This window comes from Marmota flaviventris, chromosome 6, assembly GCF_047511675.1.
Source record: "Marmota flaviventris isolate mMarFla1 chromosome 6, mMarFla1.hap1, whole genome shotgun sequence".
Taxonomy (NCBI): domain Eukaryota; kingdom Metazoa; phylum Chordata; class Mammalia; order Rodentia; family Sciuridae; genus Marmota; species Marmota flaviventris.
Window position 1 is genome coordinate 24257999 of NC_092503.1, and position 19384 is coordinate 24277382.

The window sequence follows — 19384 nt, forward strand, 5'->3', positions numbered from 1 at the left end:
CCGGGGTTCTTCTAAAAGTCAAAGTCATTGAGCCAGCCATTTCAGTTCTGAGTTAACCAGTGTGTTAAAAAGCTTCAACATTTGGGGGCTGGGGTTGTGGTTCAGTGGTAGAGTGCTGGTCTGGAATGTATGAGGCACTGGGTTTGATCCTCAGTACCACATATAAATAGAAATAAAGATATTGTGTCCACTTAAAACTAAAAAATATCTTTTAAAATAAGCTTCAGCATTTGGAATATATTTTTAATATGGTGAGTTCTTTCAATGTTATCATCAATAAAATTTTAGCAGTAAAAGCTTGTGATAACTCATTTTCATTTTATAGTTCTCTGTTATTTCAACAACTGAATACCAACATTTCTGCATGATGAAAAATATTGTCTATTTCTCATAATTTTTAGCATTATTCAAAAATACTGATAGGTTCTATGTGCCAAATATTCTGTTTTCTGTTAATATTTTGGCAGTAGCACCAAATTTGACACTAGTACATTTTAACTTGGAATCATAATTGTGTTTATATATTCATGGGCTTTAAATTATGCAGAATACTTTAGATAAACCATATCTTAGCAAGTTTCATTAAATTTGGTTCTAAAAACATAATTCATATATTCACATGATTTTCTCTAAATTACTAGCAGAGAGCTACTTTCACTGACTACTTCTTTTCATATAAACTTCTTCAGGAACCTGTATTCAATTACTTTTTTAATCTTGGCTGAATGTAAATTTTATAAAATGTATGAAAACATGTGTCTTTCTTCCAAAAAGCTGCAGGCAGTGTCTGAAACAGACTGGATTCACTGAATTTATTAAAAAATAGTGGGGGGGAAAGCTGAAGTTAGTCCAATAATTATGTCTATGATGCCAAATTACTATTCCTAACAGTATTTTCTTTAATGTTATATAAATATGAAATGATTCTTGCTTCATTTAAATAAAATTAAGAAAAGGATAATAAATATACAATCTATTTGGGAAAAGTCAATCATGAAATATTTATAGAATATAAACAATGGACCATGATTTAGTGGAATAAACACAATTACAAGTATTCATGCATAACTCCAGGAATATATAACTCAAATTAAAATGTAAAAGAAACTATGAATTATAAAACTAGTATCAAACTTGAATTTTGAGGAGGGGTACCAGGGATTAAAAACAGGGGTACTCAACCACTGATCCACATCTCCAAGCTGTATTTTACATCTTATTTAGAGACAGAGTCTCACTGATTTGCTCAGTACCTTGCTTTTGTTGAGTCTGGTTTTGAACTTGCAATCCTCCTGCCTCAGCCTGCTGAGCCCCTAGGATCACAGGCATGTGCCACCTCGCCTGCTAGAACTTGAAATTGAGACTATTCCACCATTAGATTAATAGAAAAGTAAATTTTACCATTAGGAGGATTTCTTCAATACTCCCCAACTTGAACAAAATTCTGAATTTGAGGTACAGAGTGAAGAGTCCAATCTGAAGGAAGGCACCTGGTGCGGCCTGGTCAGTGGTACAGGTGGGTAGCTGCCATTGTGCCTGTCATCCTAACAAGATGGCTCAGTGAAAGAAGAAATTTCTGAGGCATCTACTCAGCTTAGACTCAGGGATCTTTGCTTATATTTCCTTGCTGTTCTTTTGGCAATCTATGTTGTTCTCTCAGTTGCAATACAACCATAGCCAACTAGTCTGTATTTCTTTCCCTAAATAAGCTCTGCTCTATAAATCTCATGTATTGAAATTAATAGCCAGAATGGAGGTTGTCTTCTGGCATTTTTTTTTACTCTACCTAAGTGATACAGTAATGGAAATATACTGAAAAAAATATATATATAAATATATATATAAATATATATATATATATATATATATATATATATATATATATATATTGAGAGCCACAGCCAAAGGGGCCCCAGCAAACTTCCAGCTGCCGGCTGATGATTGGCTCACAGCGGCCCCAGCAACATCTAGCTGATTGGCTCCTCTGCGGTGATGCTCATTGGGCTGTTTCCCTGCCCTTTCAGACCACGGAGCTGCTCATTGGGGGACTTTTTTGGCTCCGCCCACGTGACCCAGCCAATCGGCCTCAAGAGCAGGAGGATTGTGGGAGGTGGAGAGAAGCTTGTGGGGGAGAGAGAGGCTTGTGGAAAGCCGGTGGTGGCAGTTGAGGCTCTGAGGGTTGTTCCTGAGAGGCTGTTTTGTTTGGCGTGTGTGGTTCTAAAAATAAAGTTAGTTTCTTTTGACAAGTGGCTCCTGATTGTGCCCAGCCAGACTGCGGCATTTGGTTGTCAAATATATATATATATATATATATATATATATATATATATATATATATATGACTTAAACTATATACATATATATATATGACTTAAACTATCATCCCAACATAGCATTTTTTTAAAATTTGGATCTTTGAATTCACCCACATAAATTTCATTTCTACAAGTTGTGCAATTATATTCCATTATCTTCTAAAAGGAATCCAAAAAGCATTCCTTCTTCCTAAAATATAAAGACATGGTCTAGAAAGGTTTCACATTTTCAAATACCCTAAATAAAAAGGAAGCACCCTAGAGAATTTGAGTTTATAGGAGTGAAACTGTATGTAAAATTTGAAACTCATCGTAATTTTTGTTCCATTATCTTCTTCCTGAACTAAAATAGAAGCAATATCTTGTTGAAGGAAATAGAAATGTAATACAGAAAATATAAAGATCACTCCCATGATGAGGGAGGAAAATGCCAATTCTTTTGGCATTTTGATCTAAAAAAAATAACCTGTCTATTTTTTATAATACAAACCAAAACAGAAGTTTTTGAACAAATATTCTTCACATTCTGAATCTATGTATGATTTTCACTTTTACAGATCTCTAATGAGATTTCTGTGTGAAGCAAGGCTTTTATTAGTGTCAAGTTATATGTTTATCTTGGAGAATGAGGATTTCTGTCTCACACTCAATAACCAGCAAGGACTAGCTGTCCCTTTCTTTGTAGCCATAACACATGTGCATACAAGATACGTGCAGTCCACTAGAAATGATAACTGGAATGGTGCAGAGCTTTTATCCCAAATGTCATTTCCAATGCATTACATAAAAAATGTAAATTAACAAAACTTATGATTGGAGTCCAAATTGTGACTTCAGTTTCTCTCCCTTGAAGTTAAATGCTTGGCTATATCTTTATAAGCTTTTTATGCTTTGGGACAAAATAAATTTCTTCATTCTAAAAAATAGTTTTATTCTAAATTATTTAATAGAAGTACCTTGCATAGTTTTCATGGATAGTTTATTTCTATGTTTGTTTTTCAGGTGCTGGGGATTGAACATGGGCTGCTCTACCATTAAGTTATATCTTCAACTCTTTCTTTATTTTTAAAAAATTGAGACAGGATCTTACTAAGTTGCTCAGGTTGGGCTTCAAAGTACAGTCCTCCTGTTTCAGGCTTCAAAAGTTGGGATTATGGTGTGCATCACTGCACATGGCTCAAGTATAATTTTAACAATAATAATAAGCTAGCTGGGCATGGTAGTGCACGCCTGTAATCCCAGCAATTCAGGAGGCTGAGGCAGAAGGATCACAAGTGCAAGGCCAACCTCAGCAACTTAGTGAGGCCCTAAGCAACTTAGTGAGATCCTGTCTAAAAAAAAAAAGAGTGCTGTGAATGTGGCTCAGTGGTTAAGCACCCTTAGGTTCAATCTCTAGTTCCAAATGATCCTCGTCGTCGTCGTCATCATCATCATCATCATCATCATCATCATCACCATGACTGAGCTAGAGAAATATCACTTTGAAGTTTCCCATATTCCTCTCTCCAATGGCAGCTTTGTGCCCACTATTCCAAACTTCATGCTTTCTATTCCTTTGTATTATCTTTCTGTTATAAAGAATGAAAAAGAAAACATACACTAAATTGGGTATATCATAAGTAACAATTTAAACAATGTTGCAAAATAAGCACCCACATAGCCCAAACTAGACTCTTGCGTGCTGAATCCTGCACACATTCTCCTCTGCAGCTCCCAGAGATAATCATTATCAAGACTATTTCAAAGGTTGCATCATTTGAAAGTATGCAGTAGAAATATCTCCCTGATTAGAATTTGGTTTGGATATTGAGGCTGATGATACCCAGTGGTATCAAAAAGTATTTATTTATTACTCTCAAAATAAAAATTTATTGGAGACCAAGGTCTGAGAGAAAATAACACGTGACTGTCTTATTCTTCACTGTAGGCAGCTGTGGGGCCACACAGGTCAGGGAAAGAGGCTTAGGTGACTGAAACCTCCATGCACCAAAGAGACAGCATGTGGACTTTATTATTGGCTGGCCCTGACTCAGAGCAAGATGGGAAAAGAAAGCAATGGGACTGACCTCAATGCTCTCAGCAAATGACAAAAATGGAGTCAGTATCTTTATTACAAACACTTTCATTGTAATTACTTTTGTGCATTTTGTTAACTTTCTTGTATTTCTTTATGGTTTCATTATCTAATCACTACTTCCTTTACAAAGTATTTTAAATATCTGTTGTATATAAATGTATGAATTTTTTTTCGTGTGTGTGTGCATATATATAGTAGGTTATAGAGTGGACACAACACCCTTTTTGTGTATTGCAAATGTTTATCTTCTATTCTATGCCTTATTTTTCAATTTCATGAAAGTATTTTAATGAATAGATAGTTTTAATTTTAATTTTGATCAAATACATCAACTTTTTATTTGTAGTTTTTCTTATTATGTATGTTAAAGAAAAAATTTCCTAAAATGTGCTCATTAAGAGCTTCTCTTTTTGATCAATTGATGATGAGGTTTGATCCAGGGTTTTGTATATGCTAAGCATATACTCTACCACTTAGCTATACCCTCAGCCCCTCATATTCAAAGGCTTACACTACTTATGACTTACATTTTAAGTTGGACTCTATCTGGAAGTGATTTCAAATGTTTGAGAGAGAATATTAGGCTCATTATATTTTCCCATGTGGATTGCCATATTTTTCCCTAGAAGCACTTGTTGAAAACGGTGCTCTCATTCCATTAATATGCCTGATATGTGGTTTCATCTATTTGTTGTTACCTATCATCTTTTATGTTCCCTTTATGTATTTGTCTATTCATGCACCTGTATAAACTGTCTTAATTATTCCAGATATTTAACATGTATTGGCATCCAGTAAAATGAGTCTTTCCATCATGTTTGATTTCTTTGAATACTTTGATGGCTCTTGGAAGTTGCATTCCTTTAAACTTTCCAGTTAGCTTATAAGTGATATCTCACACACACACACACACACACACACACACACACACACACACTCTTCCACTCACATGGGAATGTTATTTGAATTCATATTAAATCTACAAACAATTTAAAGAGAAATGATAAATATACACACAAAAACACAGTCATATATTGAAAATTGGGTCAGAACACACATTTATTTCTCTACTGAGTACTTGTGTCCCTCCAAAAGCTGTACCTTGAAATGCTAACCTCCAAGGTCATGACATTAGTAGTGTCCTTATCAAAGAGGACCCAATGAGACTCACTCTTTCTACCATATAAAGACACAACAAAAAATGGTCAACTATAGATAAGTGGACTCTCATCATAAACCTGCTTCTATTGGCACCTTGATGGTGAAATTTCAGCCTCCCGAACTGTAAGGAATACATTTCTGTTGTTAATAAGCCACCTCGTTTATGTTGTTTTACAGGGCAGCCTGGGAAATTCAAGAAATGTTTTTTTTGTGTGTGTGTTTTTAAAACTTCTTATTCCCAGTTTTTATATTTGTTCACTGATTTACTGGCTAGTTCTCTGGTAAACACTGAACAGGCATAGTCATAATAAGCTGCCTTGTTTTGTTTTTTATGTTAAGAATTTATCAATTAACTGCTACAAATTAGCCCATTCTTGCTTACTTTTAAATTTCTATAATGATACTGTTTTTTTCTAATTTTACTTCTTGTTATATTTTCTCTTATTTTTTTACATTACTGTAGTAAATTAAAGTTCTTTCAGCTTGTGCTTCTTATAGTATGATACTATGTTCAGAGCAGTTCTATATTTCTTCCTGATAAATTAAGAAATTTGTCATTACAAATTTTTTCATTAATAATGATTTATGATTTCAACTATATTGTTAGTATTAATATAGTACAGAAATTTACTTAGACTAATAGTTAGTTATATCTTTTCTAGCATCTCTTATTATGCTACCACTAATTCTGCTGTTTCTACTTACTTCAATACTTTTTTTCCCCATTTAGTTCCTTTTTTTGTTTTGTTATTGTGTATTGTTTAATCATTACCTTTTTTCTATTGATTACATATAGTTTATTCATTTTATTAATAACCCTAGAAATTACAACTTTGAACATGGACTTATAGAAAGCTAATGTTCAGACCCTGTAACAAAGATGGCATATAGTTTAATTAAGCATGCAAAGATACTAGACATCATCAGTCATTAGAATATTGCACATTAAAACAATAGTGAGATATCACCACACACCTGCTAGAAGGGCCAAAATCCAATACACTGTTAATACCAAATGCTGTTGAGGATATGAAACAAAGCGAATACTCCTTCATTACTCATAGGAATGCCAAATGGCACAGCTACTTTGGAAGACAGTTTGGCAGTTTCTTACAAAACTAAACACACTTATCACACAACTTATCACACAACTCAGCAGTCATGCTTCTTGATATTTACCTCAATTAGTTGAATGTTACATCCATAAGCAAAACCCACACATGGAACTTTAGAGCACTTTTTTCATAACTGCTAAATTTTTAAAACCACAAAAATGTCCTTCAATAGGCAAACAAAAGTGGTATAGTCATACAATGGGATATCATAGGCACCAAGAGGAAATAAGCTAATGAGCCATAAAGACATGAAAACATGAAGAGACCTCAATGTATATTAATTACATGAAAAAGCAAGTCTGAAAAGGCTACATAATGTATTATTCTAAATATATGACATCATGGAAAAATCAAAATTATACTGGATATAAGTCACCAGGGGGGCCGAATGTTTTCTCTGATATAAGGTAACTGACTCATAGTGGGGTAGGGAGGGGGAGCATAGGAGGAATAGAGGAACTCTAGATAGGGCAGAAGGGTGGGAGGGGAAGGGAGTGGGCAGGGGTTTAGCAATGATAGAGGTATGTGATGGACATCATTATCCAAAGTACATGTATGAAGACATGAATTGGTGTGCATTATACTGTGTATACAACCAGATATATGAAAAAATGTGCTTTATATATGAATAAGAATTGTAATGAATTCCACTGTCATTTATTTTAAAAATTCAATAAAAAATAAAATAAAATTCAACTTAAACAATGAAAAAATGAAGTTACCAGGGGGGTGTTGGAAGGAGAGAGGAATGAATAGATGGGGTATAGAAGATTTTTAAGGACAGTAAAACTATTGTGTATAGTACTGTAATGGTGAAGACGTGACCCCCAGCATTTGTTAAAATTGTAGAACACAAAGTGTGAACCCTGATGGAAACATGAACTTTATTTAATAATAGTCTATAAATTTGTTGCTCAATTGGAACAAGTGCAAAATCAATGAAAGATATTAATAATAAAGGAAACTATGGACACAAAGTAAGGGAGACTGTACTCTGCTCAATTTTCCTATAAATCTAAAATTTCTCTAAAATATATTTTAAACAAAGCTAACTGTTAAGTAATACATTACTTCCAGAATAGTATTCTACCCTATGACAACCTTGACAGAATTTCTAATATAATTATAGAGATGGTTCTGACAGGCTGTTTTTGTTTTACAATGGTATAAAGGTGATATACTTTCAGTAGAAACCTTACTTCAAATTTTGAATTTTTTTTTTTTTTTTTTTTCCTGGGCTAGTGATATGCAATACAATCCTCTGTCAAAATGCCAGTCATTGGTGGTAACCTTAAACTCCCAGGATGTCATGTGAGGAAGTAACTGGTCTTCAAATTGTGGCATATTTGTATGATGATAAAAAGGAATAAATTAGTGATATGCACAATGACATGGGTAAATATGAATACTGAGCTGACCATAAGAAGTCACAAAGAATAGTTTGCATCCTGTATAAGTCTTTCATATAATAATTTAAAAACTCTAACCTAATGGGGGGAAACAAATCAGTAATTATCTAGGATCAGGAGTGGGAGATGAGAATACTCTGGGAAGGAGTGAATGAAAAACAAAAGGTGATGGAAACTTATATATTTTGACTGAGATTGCCATGTTGCTGAAAACAGAAGTAGTGGGCTGTATGCTAAACTACAATGTTTGTGTTTGGTAGAAGTACTAAATTCACTTTTAACTTAACAATATTGTTGATAAAATAGTTTTATTGGGACATAACCCCAATTTAAGTGGAAATTATCTGTATTGAGGTATAACTTACATGAAACAAACATATACATTTTAATGTACACTTAAGAAATTTCATCCAATGTATACATGCATGTAACCAACACAGTCAAAATATATAAATTTCCATCACCTTTTGTTTTCCATTCACTCCTTCCCAGAGTATTCTCACCTCCCACTGCTGGTCCTAGGTAATTACTGATTTGTTTTCCCCTGGAGATTAGGTTAGAGTTTTAAAATTATTATATGAAAGACTTATACAGGATGCAAACTATTTTTGTGACTTCTTATGTTCAGCTCAGTATTCATATTTACCCATGTCATTGTGTATATCACTAATTTATTCCTTTTTTATTTCTGATTATACCATCATACAGATATGCCACAATTTGAGTATCCATTCATCTGTTATGGACATTTGCTTTCTAAATATATTTTGGGTATTATGAAAAACCTTCTATGAACATTTATTCAGAAGTCTTTTGGGATATATATTTTAACTATATTGGGAATTTTTGAGTTGTTTTTATTGGATTTTTGAAACTCACCTTTATGGATTTTATAATCATTGCTCATTATGAAATGTTCTGAATTAGAAAAAGTTCTTTTATAAATTTCTTAATAATGATGAATAAGTGTGTTACCCCTTTTTCTTTTCTCTAGGCTTATCCCTGAGGCACCGTGGTGAAGTCCTGTGGAAAATTTTCCTACAAGAGTAGCTAGATACTTCATATGTGTAGGATGAGAAAAATCACTTTTCTTTGTTTATAAAACAAGAGGTGAAGCCATCCCTCAGGAACTCTGAAGGGTCTTCTCTGTATTCTGGTCCTTTAGTATGTAAATGAAATGTCTGCTAAGTCAGACACAGCCAATTATTGTCTCATGGTTGAAGAGCTAAGAGACATATTCAAAGTCTAAGGCCAAATTCCTTTCTGAAATGTAAATATCTAGAAAGGTATTCCATTCTCCCTGGCACAAGTTAGACTAAGACCTCTCCTTCCATGAAGCCATTTGATTTTGAGGAAGATACAAGAACTTTTAATTGTACTTTTGTGTACAATTAGGGAAATCAATGGCCACAGTCCTCACCCTTATCAGACCAGGGCATAGGACAGGTAGCTGATTATCAAAATGAAATGGATAGATAACAGTCCCCATCACCCAGATACAAACAGCCTCTGGGAAAGGGGAAGGATCACACTTTCTAACACAAGCAATCTCTTCTTGGAAAACTCTTTTCCTGCCTTTTGGCCATGTAGGCATGAGAAGAAAGGAAACCTGAAATCTAGAAAAGGGACATGACACCCCAGTCCCTCAGGCACCTACTGTGGAAAACCTTTCCCTCTCTCTGTTCTGTTTCTTAAATAAATTTTACTTTTTGCTCTTGCCTTGGCATTTTTCAAGTGCTTAATCTTCAACACTGGGGTAACTAGGACCCAATCTTGATTTTTCAAGACTGGTTTCACATACAGGATGTAAACGTGTTTGGGGAGTAATGCAAATAAACTCTAACTTTATGTCATCTATATGTGGACATCTCAGGAAACAACATTTCTACATCTTTTCAGAAACACTGAGAAATTCAGGTATGTTTTCAATGAGAAATGTTGTGGATGTTTAAGCTGACAAGAAGCTACTAACTGCTTTCCAAAGTGTTTGCCCCATTTTATATTCTCCTGAGCAGGGTACAAGTCCCAGTTGATGTAGTTCCTCTCTAATATTTGACATTTTCAGTCTTATAAAATTTAGTCATTAAGTAGGTATGCAGTGGTATCCTATTATGTCTTGTGATGTCTCCTGCCCCAACTGAAGATATTATCTCCCTGTCTTTGACTTTCATAGCTGCTGTTGCTGGCTGTCAGCTACTGGTTTCTCTAGCCCTTTTCAAAGTGAGTTTTACTTTCACTATAGCTACATTAAGATCTCTTCATTTTTATTGTTACTAAGCAATATGACAATGTTTCAACAATTTCTAATACCTTGGATTTTGTGGCTTTCCTGAATATGACATCTTATTAGTTTTAGAAAATTCTCAGCAACTCTTTCTTAATATATTGCTTTGCTGTCTTCTTACTCTTCAATCTATGATGTTCTTTAAATTGTATGTCAGTCCTTCTTACTAATGTCTTAAAAGAGTACAAACTTTGTTCTATATTTTCATCCTGTCCTGGCTTAATTCTTTATTTTGAATAATTCTTCCTGTCATCCTTCCATATATTCAGTTTTATGTAATCTACTGTTAAATATGTTCTTTGCATTCCTAACTGTATTGTATTTTTTCAATTCTAAAATGTCTTATTTTTCCACATATGTCATATCACTTTTCATTATTAGGATTTAATTTTGGATTTAATATGCTTAAAATGTGAAGCATTATTTTCAGTCACCACTGTATGTTTTTTTTGCTTTTGCTTTTTAAGATCTATTCTTTTTCCATGTTGGGCATTGTATTTACAGAATTGTTTGCTGCAGTAATGTTGGATAGAAAATGATGTTTTTGTTTTTCCAGAAAGATTTTTGGTTTGTTTCTCTCTCGTTCCTGGGTTATAGTGATTTGGCTTCAGTGCTGCTGTACTGGTGAATCCAAGTACCTTGCTCAAAAGCAACCCTTCAGGATTCTCAACCGAAAGCAGAGAGTGCTTATCAAGATGTTCATCCCCAATAGATCCATAAATCCAAGAACCTGTTGAAACACTCAGTAGCCAAAACAGCCAACTTCTTCAGTAAAACTGATGCCCCCCAATTGATAGTCCATCTCTCTGAATTACCTGTCTCTTCTGTAATTCATGGACAAAGTCACTATTAGATGCTTGTAAGGCAATAATTAAATTGTTGATTTTAAAGTAAAAAAGCATACATGCTGTCTGCTTATTTACTTATTTATCATAAATTCATATGTTTTCTTGAAATTATATAGATAAAATATAATATAGTGTAAGCTCTTATAGACAGTTTTTTTTTCCACATTATTTTGCTGGAATGTAACTATACTGATACATGTAATGACATATATCTGTCCATTATACTACTGACAGATATTCATATTGTACCCCATTTTTAACTATCTCTAAGAAGTACATGTATTTGCATACTACATATAAAGGGTTTATCTATAATACATACCTAAGAGTAAAACTATGTATTAAATTATGTCTTCATTATATATTTTAATATTGTTTTAGAGTATGTATAATAATTTACAAAATCTACCAGTAGTTTATTAGAATTTACACTATATGTATTCATAACATTTATATTATTCATTTAACTTTTGCTAATCCAGTTCTTTACTATTTCATTATGGTATTAACTTGCATTATTTTGTGAATAAAGAAGTCAAAATATTTCTTCATGTTTCTTCATTTTGTATGTGTTTGGGGTTTTTATTGTCTTGTAGGGATTATTTATGTAGCTTGATTATAATTATTTTTTCTGTGCTGTATGATGCAAATATTTTCTATTTATGTGTGGCCTGTGTTTTCTCTAGATCTTTTGATGAATATATCTTACTTTGATTATAATTGAAAAGTTCATTAAATTCTCCCATAAGTCTTATACTTTCTGTGCTTTGTTTGAGAAATTATTTTCTGTCTGAAAGAACAAAGCTACTTTTTATTACCTTCTAAAATTTCTCTGAGTTTAATTTTTAGCATGAATATAAACTCTTCTTTTTTTCTTCCATGTAGATAACTAACATCCAAATCACTATTTTTTTTAGATGTTCAAAACATTCTGAGTAATAAGACTATCACAGCAGCTATCGATATAATTTCTGTGCCGTTGGATCTGTGTGTCCTCTCTCCATCTTTTGTACTGCTGCATTTGTTTATCCCTGAGTCAAAACAGATCTTGTTAATTATTATGACTTTGTAATATGTCTTTCCATGTAGAATGCTTCACCCTCAGCCAATCTTGTCATCTTCCTTCTGTACAATTTAATTCTTGGATTTTCTCTTCTCCACTTTATAATCTGCTTACCTGTTCCTACAACATAATTGTATTGTGATTGGAATTTTGCTGAAGTTTTAGATATGTTTGGGGAGAATATAAGGAGAATTTCTATCCATGAGCATTGTGTTCCCTTTCATATATTTAGGATATCCTTATTATACACTCTCTCTCTCTCTCTCTCTCTCTCTCTCTTTCTATTAAGTATTTTAGATCAAAACATGAATTTAGGCCCAAATACTTTATAACTATTACTTTCCCTTTAAAATGATATTCATTGCTTTGAAAACATTTTGCTCACTCATAAGCATCCTAGAATATCATTTTTGTCATAAATAGAATCTCCAAAATTAGATGATTTTGTTTTTTAACACAAATCTATGTGACTACTTGTATAGAAATTGATGATCTTTATGGAAAAATTGACAATTTTTTTCTCTAAAAGCATTGTAACTCCTTTTTTCTTTGTATAAATATCAAAGGTAGAAACTTTCATAATATGTACAGTAAATGTCATAAAACTCAACCTTATTGTATTATTTCTGATTTAACTCAAATAAGATTATGAGAAATGTTTTTAGCTCTTTTATCCAATTGAAGAAGTTTCTTTTTATTATACGCTTGTCATGACTTTCTATACTGAATAGTTTTAAATTTTATCAATATGTTTTTGTTCTTTATTATCTCTAATGTAGCATTATGTGTTTAATATTTTTCATTCAGTTTCACAGTGTTAAGTCTTTTCACTTCATTAACATTTTACATAAAATACATTTAAATGATATTATAGCATGATTATCATTTTAAAGTATACATATGCAAATAACGATGATTTCACTAAAATTTCAGTACAGGTATAGATCTTTTGATGAATAAAAGAGAGATGATAAATGAAAAGTAATCAAAATCCAATTAGCTTGTGGCATGATTGATTTATTTTTTGTTCAACAATATCTGATGAAATTAAAATTCTATCTCCTTGAAATAAATATTTTATGAATATTTTCCCATGAAAGCCATATTAGAATCAAAATATAGCAAAAATGTAGGCTCCAATATTATTTTATTAAATACTACTATATTCTCATTCAACTACTTTTATAAACAATCACACACATTAGATTTCCTGTTTTGTAGCCTCTCTAAACACCTTGTGCAATTCATCCCACAGGAGAAATAGGGGATATAACTATTACTACACAGCTTCTTTATTATTGAATAGTAAGAGATTTTTTAAAATAATGATAAAATTCTAAATCATGTCCTTTAATGAATGCTGAAGAGCCTCCATATTTCAACTCTCTAAGACCAGTTCATCTTTCCTCATTGAACATTTTGATCTTTGCATGGCACTTAATACAGAGATTTATAATGCTATCAAAGGAATCTAAGAAATATATTTACTTTTCTCAACTTTGAATTATTGTGAACACCTATCCATAACCTTTAATTTCTCTATCAACAGAATTTTCTGTGAAGATTAAATTCAATTTAAATTTAAATAGTCACAAGTGTCCAGCGGCTACCATAAAGGGCAGCACGGCCTTACATATCACCTATTTATTTATTTGTGTATTTACTTATGTGTATAGTGTCTTCTTTCTCACCACTAAAATTAAAAACTGAATGAAGGCCAGACACAACTGTACAAGCCTGTAATTCCATCTTGGGAGGCTGATGCAGGAAGATTGCAAGTTCAAAGGCAAATTCAGTAATACAGTGAGGCCCTAAGCAACTCAGCGAGACACTATCTCAAAAAAAAAAAAAAAAAAAAACCTAAAATGGGCTAGGGATGTGTGTCTGTAGTCAAGGCCCCTAGGTTCAATCTCTGGTACGGAAAAAAAAAAAAAAATTGAAGGCAGGGTCTTTATAGTTTAGTATTACAACCTGAGTGGTTAGAAAAGAAGTTTTTATCTAATTATTTTTGTGCTTTATAATACTTTGAAAGTAATAGTAATAAAACTTCAAAATAATTTTTAAGGGGTGAAAAAGACTATGTGGAATACTCTTTAAAATAAGTACTGAGAAAAATTTAAATTTTCTATGTTTTATTTTTATTCCATTTTTGGTACTGGGGATTTAACCCAAGGATGCTAACTACCAAACTACAAACCAGTCCTTTTTTTATGTCTTATTTTGAGACAGACTCTCACCAAGTTGCTTAGGTTCTCTCTAAATTGCTGAGGCTGGCCTTAAATTTGCTATCTTCCCATCTTGGCCTCCCTAAATGCTGGGATTATAGGCTTATGCCAAGCCTTTTTTATCCAGCAAGCCTTTTCTGTTTACAAAAATGACTCATTAGATGAAATTTTCATAATAAAAATGAAAATTTTCCATCCCAAATGCTTCAATATTTTTTCACATTTAACTCACAAATAGGTTTCTGGAATCTGGAGGTTGGTTTATAAATAAAATGGTCAGCTCTTGGGATAGACAGGAGTGCATAAAACAAAACTAATTTTTAATGTGGACTATAGCAAGAAAAAAGAATGAAGAAAATATTCCAAACAAAATATCAGCTGAGTGAGATCAGTCAAGTAGTAATAATCACACATGAGTCAGCTGTAGAGACTCCAACAGTAAATATAATTTTTTTTTGAAAACTAGAGTGTTTTTTTTTTCCAAATAGTTTATTAAAGGCAGACACTCTCTGTGCATTTGTATTGATTAACATTTAATGCCATAAAACAGCAATCATTCTCTTATGCTTCCAATTATTTAGTTGGGAATTTGAGCAGAGTTTAGCAAAGATGCTTCAATTCTTCTCCATATATCTCCAGCTCAGGTCACTTGAATGGGTGGAAGTAGCAGGAAGAAAGGAAGGCTAGTCAGACATCTCTCTTTTTCCACATAGCTTCAAACACACTGGTTTGGACTTCCTCCCAGGAAGACTCAGGTCAGTTAGACCTTTACACGATATGTCTGGATGCAACAGCAGTAAGGAAGTTTCTCATCCTCTTGAAATCTAGACCTAGAACTGTTACAAACATCATTTTCATTATACTAAATGAATTGAAGCAGATAGAGGCTATTCCCAATACAAGGGTAAATCCACAGACCTCCTTTTTCAGTAGAAACAGGGTGAATGTGTTTGTGGCCATTTTTAATTCATTACAGATTTTAAAAAGTAGTCTTCACTTAGAAATAGGTTAAAATTCATATGAAAATTTTAAATTAATATGTTAGAAATATTCTTGGTGGTTTCCTAGATATTGGCTATTAGTTTAAATGTTGTATATGTTAAAAATTATTCCCTTTATTTATTGCCTACTTAGCCATTACGCATGTCTATGCTGCCACTTCTGTGGGTTATGTTTTTCTCTTAATTTAGTCACTCCCAAAGAAATCTACCAAGCTCTCTTCAAGGAATGATGCACTGAAAATCTCTAATTTTATTAGGATGCCATAGAACTAGTAAGGCAGAAAATCAATAAATGAGACCCTGGAACTCTCAAAAAGCTTTATTCAGGACAAAATATTGCTTTGCCACATAAACTTATTCATTTTTGCTTAAGTCCACATTCCAAGGTTAGGAAAGAGGATTCTAACAAAATATTGTCTTAAGTTAATACGATATGCCTTCCATTTTATCCCAAGTTGTTCCCAAATAACAAATTTTTCTAATCTCTCCTCCTGCATTGTAACAGTCCATTAATGGCAGAGATGCAAAGGGAGTTGGTGGGGCTACATTTAAATGCATTTTCTCAGTAAAGTTTGTAATATTGGTCCACCTCGTTCTTTAAATATAGCTCTTGCCACCCTGACACAGAGGCTTATTTTAAAATGAACATTTTTTTTTTTCTTTTCCTCCTCTCTAACCTAGGGTGGGAGAGAGTATTACCTTTTTCATATCGTAGGTGGAGTTTTCTTCTTTGAGCACACACCCACTACAAGACCCCAATAATTCAGACTTCAGGCCTGGCACCATAGATCTGGCTATCTCCCAAATTACCAAATGAATCACCACCCCCTCAGGGGACACCTGGAATAAATCTCTTCTTTAAAAACCTCCCATTCCCCCTGTTGGACAGAATCACTGTCTCTGGGACAGGAGTCCCTGTGTTTTTTCTTTGCTAGTGAAGCAATACAATTTCCTTTTTCTCGAAATTGCATCCTTGTTATTGAATTGGCATTGGGAATAAGGACCAAGCTTTAGGTAACAAATCTTCCAAAATCCTCACTCTTCATAGCTTAAAACTTATCTTTTGAAACTTTTTACTTGTTCTAGGTTGTGGAGGAGGCAGACTAATGTCCTGTCACTGAGGATACCTAGACCCTAATTCTCAAAACCTGTGAATACCTTACATGGCAGAAAAGATGTTGAGGATGTGATTACCTTTGGGACTTTGACATGGGGAGACTATGCAGGTGAATCCAATGTAATTATAGATGATCTTATAAAAGGAATATGATCATGTCATAATCCTAAAAGGAAATGTGATGATGGAGAAGTGCAAGTGAGGTCTTGACTGGAAAAGTGCCTTGAGCCAATGGAAGCGGAGAAGGGGAAAGAAATGGATCCTCCCACAGACTCTCCTCATATGGTTCATCTATCAGGATGTTATCCTGGAGAACTTGATTTTGGACTTCCAACCTTCAGAACTTGCAAAAACTAAATTTTGTTGTTTTAAGAATGAAACTTAAAGTAATTTATTATAGCAGTATTTACTAGGATGAATTCATGAAGAAATTACTTCTCATAAAATTTCCCCACTCTTCTGAGAGGAGGAGATATGAAAATTACAATGGAACAAAAGCTAGAGGGCTGGGGTTATGGCTCAGAGGTAGAGCACTCACCTCACATGCATGAGGCAATGGGTTCCATCCTCAGCACCACATAAAGTAAAATTTAAAAAAAAAATTAAAAAGAGCTAGAAATTGAGAATGTTTCTATCAAATTGAGGTGAATGTTTACCCTTTGTAAAATACCATTGTATTTTTTTTAAACAGGTAATGGTTTAATGTTCTTGATGATTGTGCTTCTATAGAGAATTGAATAGCTTGATAGAAATTAAGAACAAAGACAATGTTTATGTGAGTACAGAAGCTTCTTGGAAGTGTAAATTGTGCACACACTCTGAACTTCCTGATCATCATCTACTAAGAATTATTTTTCTTGAAGTCCATTGTTTAAGAAACTAGGCTGTGGGCTGGGACTGTAGCTCAGTGGTAAAGAGCTTGCCAAGTATGCTTGAGGCCCTGGGTTCAGTCTCCAGCAAAACACACACACACACACACACACACACACACACAGAATCTTGGCCTCCAGTGTGGATCTCTAAAGTAACTAATACACTAAGGTCAAAGGAACACTGTGATGACATCCAAAACACATTATCTTTTTCAATCATGTGAGAAATCCCTACTGAGGCATATTCTATCAGATACCTGAGTAGTAACTCTGAAAACTGTCAAAACTTTTCAAAAGCAAAGAATGTCTGAGAAACTTTCACAAGCAAGTGTAGCCTAAGGACACCGAACACTAATATAATGTAGTGGCCTGAATGGGATACTTGGCCAGAAAAAGGACCCTAAGGATAACTGAGGAAATATGAATACAAGATGAATGCAGTTAATAATAATATCAATGTCATTTCAATTCCTATAACTAACAGACTATACTAATGCTAAACTGTCAATTTTAGAAGAAACGGGAAAAGGGGTATACAGGAGCAGTTTAGTATTTTTGTAATAACTCTGTAAATCTAAAGATATTTAGAATAAATCTAGTCAAATTTAAAAAATATCAAAGAGTTTTATAGTTGGGAGATATGAAGTCTTCATATTTTTTGAATTCTAATAGCTAAGAAAATTCAAATACAAATCCTCTATGATCAGTATTATTTTTCTTATTTTTACAGTTCTGTTATTGATCAGAGTGACGTTTACTTGCCCTTTTAGCTCTAACTACTGTGGTTATGATGAAGCCAAAAAGTTTGAAGACTTAGCTTTTGAGGTCAGTGCTCTTAGGTAGAAAAAAATGTTGTTGTTGTTGTTGTTGTTTTATACATATGCTTATATATGCTACCAGGGCATTTGTATATCTGATACTGTAATTAGTGTTCTAAAACAGTTATAGCTTCATAAATGGGGAAATGAATTCCCTAACCTCTAGGAGGAGCTCATTGTCAGCAATCTCTTCATTTAAAAAAAAAATACACTCTTTCCCTCTCTCTCCTCCTCTATCTCCACTCCATTTTTTCCGTCCTGTACTCAAAGAGCTAATGAAAATCAAAGCTAGAGATATAAGCCTTCTTCTTCTTCTTTTTTTTTTTTTTTAAACTGTGGGCAGCATCTTCCAGCAAAGATGGGCCTTAAGAGACTTCAATCCTCCATACTCTTTAGATATTTCTTCTTTTCCATTAGAAGTGCCAAATTTTGCATATGAAATAAAAGGCAAAGAGCCAGAACCATCTATTTTATTCTGTTTTTATGTCTGAGGAGATTCCACAAGGTTTGTTTGTAATGGATAGTGCCTTTTTCCTTTTGATGGACCAACTTTATATTAATCTCAGAAAGTTCTCATGACAGTAAACAGGTTGGTTAATATTCAGGGTCTTAGCTGTCTCTATTTTCTTTCCATAACAGTTAAAAACAACATTTTAAATCCAGAAATACATCTTTATGTTAACACATTTTCAAAAGTAATAAAGGCTTATGGACAGAATAAGAAGGGCTTCTTATTCATAATTGTCAGTTGTATAAAACCTTTTATGATCACTTTTTTAACAGATATCCTGCATGAAGTTTTATTATACTTTAATGCTTTATCATTATCTATAACATCATAGTGACTTTTCAAAAATGGATTCTGTTTACTTTTGAACATTTATTATTATTTTAAATGTAAATAGTTTTAAACTTTCTGAATGTTAATAATTGATATGATAAATATTTAGAGATATTGCCCATTCAAACACAAGTGTTGTGCGTCATGATTAACTTAAAAATCTGAGGACTATTGCTTCAGAAATACAAGGTCAAGATAACCTAGAAGCTGGAGGATAACCTAGAGAGCCCTAGAGTAA